Source organism: Ahaetulla prasina, chromosome 3 (assembly GCF_028640845.1).
Source record: "Ahaetulla prasina isolate Xishuangbanna chromosome 3, ASM2864084v1, whole genome shotgun sequence".
Lineage (NCBI taxonomy): Eukaryota > Metazoa > Chordata > Lepidosauria > Squamata > Colubridae > Ahaetulla > Ahaetulla prasina.
In genome coordinates this window covers 80,933,827-80,942,308 of record NC_080541.1, presented here as the reverse complement: position 1 = coordinate 80,942,308, position 8,482 = coordinate 80,933,827, and the positions used below count along the sequence as shown (strand labels likewise).

The following is an 8,482-nucleotide window of genomic DNA, read 5'->3' as shown; positions in this document are numbered from 1 at the left end:
TATATATGCCATTATCTATGACAGTGACCCTCTTGATTCAGTGTGGGACAAATAGACTTTGTGCAAAAGAACTAATAGAACATATTTGACACCAGAACTCAAACAGGGGCAATGTAGTAGCATTTTAACCTCCCCGATATAGACCCCAAAGTTGCAGCTTTTGACCAAAGGAATTTGTTTGTACAAATGAGTGTGAGAAAGCTGAGTTTGCAAGGATGAAGTGGTTTCAGACTATCTCAGAATGACTTAACAAATGCAACAGTTTCTTAATATATTGCAGTAGTTAACTTCTGGGTACTTGTAATCTGCTTCCCATGGAACTTCATCTGTATTTTATCTTTCTCTTGTCTGCCTCTCCTTAATGTACTTCAATCCTACAGCAGTCAAACCATTCCATGCATCTGACAAAATGAACTTTAGGGTACAGGACACCTAAAATAAATGGTTAGACTCAAAAGGTACTACCAGAGCCCTTATGAATTTTGCCTATGTTTTTATAACAATTTCTTACCTGAGACGATGTCAACTTTCAAGATAGGCCAGGTCAGGAAACAGACACGATACATTGGACTGGAACTGTACTTAATATTTCAGAGTATGTTTTTGTAATATATTTCCTCCAAGGCAGTAGTGAAATCCAATTTTTTTTACTACCGGTTCTATGGGTGTGGCTTGGTGAGCATGGCTTGGTGGGTGTGACAGGGGAAGGATACTGCAAAATCTCAATTCCCTCCCCACTCCTGGGGAAGGATATTGCAAAATAAGGGGTGTGCTTAAGCGCACCAGCGTGCCTACTGTCCCTGTCCTAATGTTCTCTTTTATTTGTATCCATTTCATATATTCATAATCATGTTTATACTTGTATCTGTTATCAAATACATGCTTGACAAAACAAATAAATAAAATAAACAAAATCTCCATTCCCACCCCACATCTGGGCCAGCCAGATGTGGTATTTGCTGGTTCTCCGAACTGCTCAAAATTTCCACTACCGGTTCTCCAGAACCTGTCAGAACCTGCTGGATTTCACCCTTGCTCCAAGGTCATCTTTGTGACTTTCTGCAGATGACCACTTCATTATGCCCAATAGGGCTTGCCAGCCAGGGGTGGTATTCACTTACCTTCGCTACTGGTCCACAAATGTGAGCATGCGCAGGGCCTTCCATGCATCAGCAGATCGTTAAAAATGAGATGTGATGACATTTGGGCGGGTGGGTGGAGTCTCCTGCAGCAGCCGCTATCGGTTCGCCCGAGCCGGGTAGAACTGGCCGAATACCACCACTGTTGCCAGCCCTGCCCTTGACTCACCCAGAGAGTTCTCTGAAAATAGGCCTTAGCGCTGTACAAAGAACATAAAGGTGAGCTGTAGATGATGAGCCAATGGCAGATGAATGGGGCAAGCAGATCTCTGCAGCTAATATGTTCCTTTCTTTGCCAGCTATCACTTTCCCCTTTCCTTTCCCAGGTTGCACAGCTGAAGGGCATGAACTCCATCAGAGTGAATCAAGGGACAGTGGAGAAGAGAAAGGAAAATTGTTGTGACTGATTTGCTCCTTAAATAAGCCTTTTCTGCACGTTGATTGCCCTGATATAGACCCTGCCTATACATCTTCTTATACAGGTAGTCCTCGACTTACGACCGCAAGTGAGCCCAAAATACCTACTGCTCACATTTGTTGTGAGTTTTGCTCCATTTAATGACTTTTCTTGGCACAGTTGTTAAGCGAATCACTGCAGTTGTTAAGTTAGTTACACGATTGTTAAGTGGATCTGGTTTCCCCCAATGACTTTGCTTGTCAGAAGGTTGCAGAAGGGGATCATGTGACTTTGGGATACTACAACCCTCATCAATATGAGTCACTTGCCAAGTGTCTGAATTTTGATCACGTGACCATAGGGATACTGCAATGGTCATAAATGCGAAAAACGATCATAAGCTACTTTTTTCAGTGCTGTTGTAACTTTAGATGGACACAAAACAAACTGTTGTAAGTCAAGAACTACCTGTATTTTCCAGATGAAAAACAGGTAGGTGTTTCAGAATGCGAGATTTTGTCTTAGATCTCAAATCTTGTGTTGTTTTTCAAAGAAAAATATGGATGTTATTTTTTTCAGGCAAGGACCCTCAGATATGGATTCTCTGGTGTGTAACTACCCTTTTAACCAGTGGTAAAATCCAAATTTTTATACTACCGGTTCTGTGGGCATGGCTTGGTGGGCATGGCAGGGATACTGCAAAATCTTCATTTCTACCCCATTCCAGGGGAAGGATACTGCAAAATCCCCATTCCCTCCCACTCCTGGGGGACGGATGTAGCAAAATCTCCATTCCCACCCCACTCTGGGACCAGCCAGAGGTGGTATTTGCCATTTCTCTGAACTACTCAAAATTTCCGCTACTGGTTCTCCAGAACCTGTCAGAACCTGCTGGATTTCATTCCTGCTTTTAACCACCTTGATTAGCTATTAAGTGTGGACTTAATCCACAGCAAGACCGAGGTTTGGAGAAAATTATTTATTGTGTTTTGCTTTGGTCTTGCAAGTTTTCATGACTTTGAATTCAGCAGAGTTCTGGGATGTTTATGTAACAGGTAAGCAAAGTTTGGTACAGGAAACGAATTGTTTGGGTGGGTATATTTTCTTCTGATCACATACATAATTGAGGCCATGTTATATAATAGTCTTCTGGAACTTGTTGAATGCAATGTCACAATGATTATGTGCTGTCGTATGACATTTTCTAAAATTTTGTGAAGTCACATTGAAGGTCACTTTGAAAGCGAATTAGATAGCCAAAATTTTGATTAATAGCACTCTTCACTTAGTCCTTACACATGGATCAAAACAATGAGTTTGCTTGCCCTTGTTACATCACTTTCATATTTAAAAATACACATGCACGCACACATTCATTTAATTCATGCACACATAGATTTACGCTTACCTGATTCAATGTCTCTAACTAGAACCATAACTGAGCAATAACACTTGGATTCCTAACTGGAAATGGCATTGTTTAAGCCTGGGGCACACAAATTAAAGTACTTACTAGCCAGTGTAATTTGCGTGGTCAACTATGAAGCCAATTCTTCCACCAGCTCTTCCCAAAGGAAAGAAATAGCTTTTGAAAACATCCTATATCTTTGAACAGTGAGGAAAAAATAAAACCCAGCTCAAACCTATCATTACGATATAAAATTGTCATCTGCTACAACAAATTGCAACCAAGTGAACATACAAAACGCACAAATACTGATGTTTCAGGACAATATATAGGAAGGACAAGATATTTTGAATAGAATGTTTGGAATACACAGGACATTAACTTTAAAACAATTTAAATCACATTATATTAGATATAATTAATTAATGTGATCCAATGTCAGTAGTTCTAGGATTGGGTTTGGTACTTTCTCATTTTGAAGAACACTTTGGAACTCAAACCAGGATTATAGATAGCCATCATGGGATGGATAGAATGTGAAAATTGAGTAATGCAGGAGAAGTTTGAAGTCAAGTAGAAAATGCTGCTTTGTTTATTGACAATTGGAAAAAGACTGGTCTCCAAATAGTTATAATGAGTTGGTTACTTCATTGATTTTAAATCAACTTCTTTCCAAGTTTGGATGTTTTAGGCCATTACGTCTCACCAATTAGGATTAATTATATTAGCTAACACTGATAAAATTGTAAGTGAAAACATCTTCTAGAACAATCCAGACTGGGTAGGTTTCTTGCAAACAGAGTTCCTTTTATTCTGCCTGCATAAAAAGAGAACTGAGGCCTTAGTTTTCTAGCATGCTTTCTTCAGAATCCGATCATAGGGAATATCAAGCGCCAGGGAAATCAAGAGATTCTGGCAGTTCAAATGAGTATAAAGATTTATTGCAAATTTAAGCTCTTTATAAGAATCTGAATTACTAAGGATCAAAGAAAATAAGTAGGAGTTAAGGAATTCAAGGTGGCTAGATCAGTAGTGGGTTTCAAATTTTTTTACTACCGGTTCTGTGGGTGTGACTTGGTGGACGTGGCATAGCTTGGTGGGCGTGGCTTGTGGGCATGGCAGGGGAAGGATACTGTAAAATCTCCATTCCCTCCCCAATCCAGGGAAGGTTACTGCAAAATCCCCATTTCCTCCCAATCAGCTGGGACTTGGAAGGCAGAGAATAGATGGGGGTGGGGCCAGTCAGAATTTTTACTACCGGTTCTCCCTAACTACTCAAAATTTCCGCTACCAGTTCTCCAGAACTGGTCAGAACCTGCTGAAACCCACCTCTTGGCTGGACTTAGATTTCTTGTGGGTACACAGGGACTCATGACTGATGACATGCTTGACCACTCCCTCAGCTCAGCCTGGTCATCTCCTACAGGGAAACTCGTAACAGCAGGATTGCCTTGATAAGTCTTGAGATTGATGTGTTTTTTTTTTAAATTTACATTTATATCCCGCCCTTCTCCGAAGACTCAGGGCGGCTTAGAGTGTATAAGGCAATAGTCTCATTCTATTTGTATATTTACAAAGTCAACTTATTGCCCCCCCAACAATCTGGGTCCTCATTTTACCTACCTTATAAAGGATGGAAGGCTGAGTCAACCTTGGACCGGGCTTGAACCTTCAATAATTGCAGGCTGCTGTGTTTTAATAACAGGCTTCTTACAGCCTGAGCTATCACTATGTAAAGATAGTTTTGAATTTAAAGAGTCCCTTTATGCAGTCTCATCTATACCAGTGTTTCTCAATCTTGACTGCCGGTTGTGGAAGGCTGATCTATACTTACTAGCATTGGTATCTTGATCTTTGAGAAAGCAAGGAATGAATTATCTGCAAAATTGGACATTCCCACTGAGCTATGGCATGTCAGATTTTAATTCTTACAGGTAGGATATTTATAGTCATAGTCTGCATAGGTTACATGGGGTGGCTGGAAGAGAGGAAGGCCTGAACAATTGGCATAGAGGAACTGGTATCAGATGTGCAAGGTAGAGTATGTTAAGAAAATTGTTCAAATTGTCTAAGGTTCTGCTGTCTGACTCCATTCTGAACTTCACCACTGCAGGTAAGGACAATATTAAGACTTGGGGAGGTGGTGAATTTTGATAAGTGGCTGGCTTGTTTCTCCAGCTTTACCAGGCCAAAACAAAAGACAGCATCTACCAAATCTTGCTGATTTTATGGGATGGCTGTCTTCTGAAAGAGCACTTAATTCAATCCCATTGAATCTGCCGCCTCCTGGAATCCCACCAAACCTGCTTCTTTCAGGGACAGTGCCCCTGCCTGAACTTCTCACCTTCCCACGCCTGCTGCACAGCTGTTCCATGCAGGGGTGAAATTTAAAAATTTTCCCTACTGGTTCCGCGGGCGTGGCTTAATTGGTGGGCGTGGCTTGGCGGTCAGATGACCGGGTGGGCGTGGCCAATAACAATAAATAATAAAAATAATAAGCAAAGTATACAAAACAATAAGTGGTACCAAAAAGCATCTTTCACACTTTACACACACAACACAACACAACACAACTGACACACACACAATGTACAAGCAGCTGCACTTCACACAAAATGGCCCTTGAACCTCACACAGCCACAAAAAGCTCAAAAACCAACTTTCTCACTTTACACAAACAAACACACACAAAATGCCACATAAAGCTTTGTGAGATTTTGTGTGTTTGTGTAGTTAGAGTGAAACACTACAGAAACACACCAAGTCTCAGAAAGCTGCACAAATATTTTATTTTATTATTTTATTTTATTTTATTTATATTTTTTAGATCAGAGGTCTCCAACCTGAGTAACTTTAAGGTTTGTGGATTTCAATTCCCAGAATTCCTCAGCCAGCAAAGCAAGGTTTAGAGAGAGAGAGAGAGAGAGATGGATTCTCCTATTTGACTGAGCAGCTTGATGGATAGGAGGAAAAAAAATTGGGGATAGAGGAGAATTGGTGAGGGACGCTCTTTCCCCAATCTGAAATAGATGATAAGAGTTGAGCCATTTCAGCCCCTACAATTAGATTAATTTCTTAGACTCAGTTCTGATCCTCTGCTAAACAAATCCCAGTGCTTTGATAAAATGTTTCACCACCCATTGGGAATCCAATATGAGGTATTCAGGTTTCTGTGTCCTGCCCAGAGGTCAAACAAGGAATTATACACATATTTTGGCTCACCATGCTATAAAACATACATATGCATAATAAGCAATTTGAGCAAAATCTATAATATAAATACATTGGCATGTGGGAATCAATTTATTCTTACAGCAATTTGTCATATATACGTTTTGTCCATGATGGAGGAGGAGAGATTGGAGAGCTGAAAAATGGCTCTTCCTCAAACATACCATGTTTGGGACTCTAGAACATGTAACTAAGGGCCCAAATTCTCCACTGGATAACAGGCTGTTGATGTTACTTATTCCTCCAAAAAGAGACGCTAAATACAGGTAGTCCTTGACTTGCAGCCATTTGTTTAGTGACCATTCAAAGTTACAATGGCAATGAAAAAGTGACTTATGACCATTTTTCACAGTCATGACCTTTCCAGCATCTCTGTGATCATGAGATCAAAATTCAGATGTTTGGCAGCTGTTTCACATTTATGACCATTGCTGTTTCCCAAGGTCATGTGATCACCTTTTGCGATCTTTGACAAGCAAAGTTAATGGGGAAACCAGTTTTCCTTGACAACCAGGTTACTAATTGATCAACTGCAGTGATTCACGTCACAGTTGAGGCAAGAAAGGTCGTAGAATGGGACAAAATTCACTTAACAAATGTCTCACTTAACAACAGGAATTTTGGGCTCAGTTGTGGCTATAAGTCGAGGACTACCTGTATGTCAGGTTGCATTAGGAAGAAAATACAACCATCAGCATCAAGTGAAATGTCGAAGCTTTCTGATGTTTTATGCTAGTGTTTTTTTTTTAAATAAGCAATTTAAGGGTAGAAAAGAAGAAAAAGCACATGTTCAGAAATTTTGCTAAATGGCCATGCCTGCTTTCATCAAAGCAGGAAAAAAGAAGCATGGTTGAAATGTCCTGTTGTTGCAACAACCTCTTGCAAAATGAATCTGCTCTGTGCTCAAAGCCTTTGCTGGCCATAATCCTTTAAATCCCTTGCATGCCATAGCAAATTGAAATTCAGCTGGGGCTGTCCAGACTTGTAAAGACAAACCATCCTTCATCAAAGAGGCATCCAGATTGATAAATTACTCCCTCCGTAGTCATGACACTATCTGTGAGAGTGATTTGTGTATATTAGCAGAGCAGGGAAAAGATGAAACAAAAAGCCCTTAAGAATAAAACTTAGATGCAGAATGAAAACGATGTCTTGTAGCAGTCAAGTGGCTTTTTATGGAATCAGATATGGAAAGGAAAAAAAGGCCATTCATTACAGCATATATAAAACACAAGAACAACACACAGAACAAGCAAAACAGCTCTCAAGACCTAGCGTGAGACTCTTCAAGACAAAATTCACGAGGGCACAGACAATATTATACAAATGGAATAAATTCCTCAAGAGTCTGGTTGAAGATAATTTGATCACAAGCATATTTATTCCCACAGAGGAAATGAAGTCATAAAAAACTACAATCAGACAGACTCTCCTCGCTACTGCGCGCCAATGAGATGCAATGCTGTTTGACTAAATCTACTGGCTTCCTAATTTGGGCTCTATCTCGTCTTCTCTTGGCTTTACTCAGAACTTGGCTTAATTAGATTTCCATATGCATAAGCTTTGGTTAGCTTTATGAAAGTTTCTCCTTGGGATGGAGACAAGTACTCACCTTAGCTGCCCACACGAGAAGCACTGCTTCTTGCATAAGAGGTCTTCTGTTCCTGCCATATCCACCTTTTTACTTACACTCTATCTATTTAATTAGGGTCATTGGTTTGAAATGGGCAATCAAATTAATGAAGAAGTGAATTATAGATGGCCCAAGGTAGATTACGCAGCAATTCCACTTTCATTTTTTCTAAAACTTCCCCACTCCTGTAGATTGCCCTGAAAGGTAGTAGAAACACAATAAGTTGAGGGTGGAGGTTTGTTCTCTGAGCTTGTGGGTTGTATCAGAGAATGAACCTCCTCCCTCGTCCTACACCCGAGCTACAGATATTCACCACTTTTGCAAGCACAATAAGTGTCCATGTGATTCTAGTCATCACCCGGTCCCAGGATGAATAACTTTGGAGGGGGTGTAACACAAGGAGACTGTTGTTGTTGTTGTTAGTTGCGAAGTCGTGTCTGACCCATTGCGACCCCATGGACAACATTCCTCCAGGCCTTCCTGTCCTCTACCATCCTCTGGAGTCCATTTAAACTCATGCCTACTGCTTCAGTGACTCCATCCAGCCACCTCATTCTCTGTCATCCCCTTCTTCTTTTGCCCTCAATCTTTCCCAGCATTAGGCTCTTCTCCAGTGAGTCCTTCCTTCTCATTAGGTGGCCAAAGCATTTGAGTTTCATCTTCAGGATCTGGCC

The 8,482-nt window shown here is 40.6% G+C and overlaps 1 long non-coding RNA gene across 1 annotated transcript in view; it reads right to left on the bottom strand.

The window, feature by feature from the left end:
• Positions 1–8,055, bottom strand: part of LOC131196279 (uncharacterized) — a 32,925-nt gene extending 24,870 nt beyond the window's left edge. The window contains exons 1-2 of the long non-coding RNA XR_009154684.1: positions 7,788–8,055; positions 1,122–1,339 (exon numbers count right to left, since the gene is read on the bottom strand). This is a non-coding gene — a long non-coding RNA (uncharacterized LOC131196279). The remainder of the gene's footprint in view (positions 1–1,121; positions 1,340–7,787) is intronic.
• Positions 8,056–8,482: the final 427 nt, after the last annotated feature.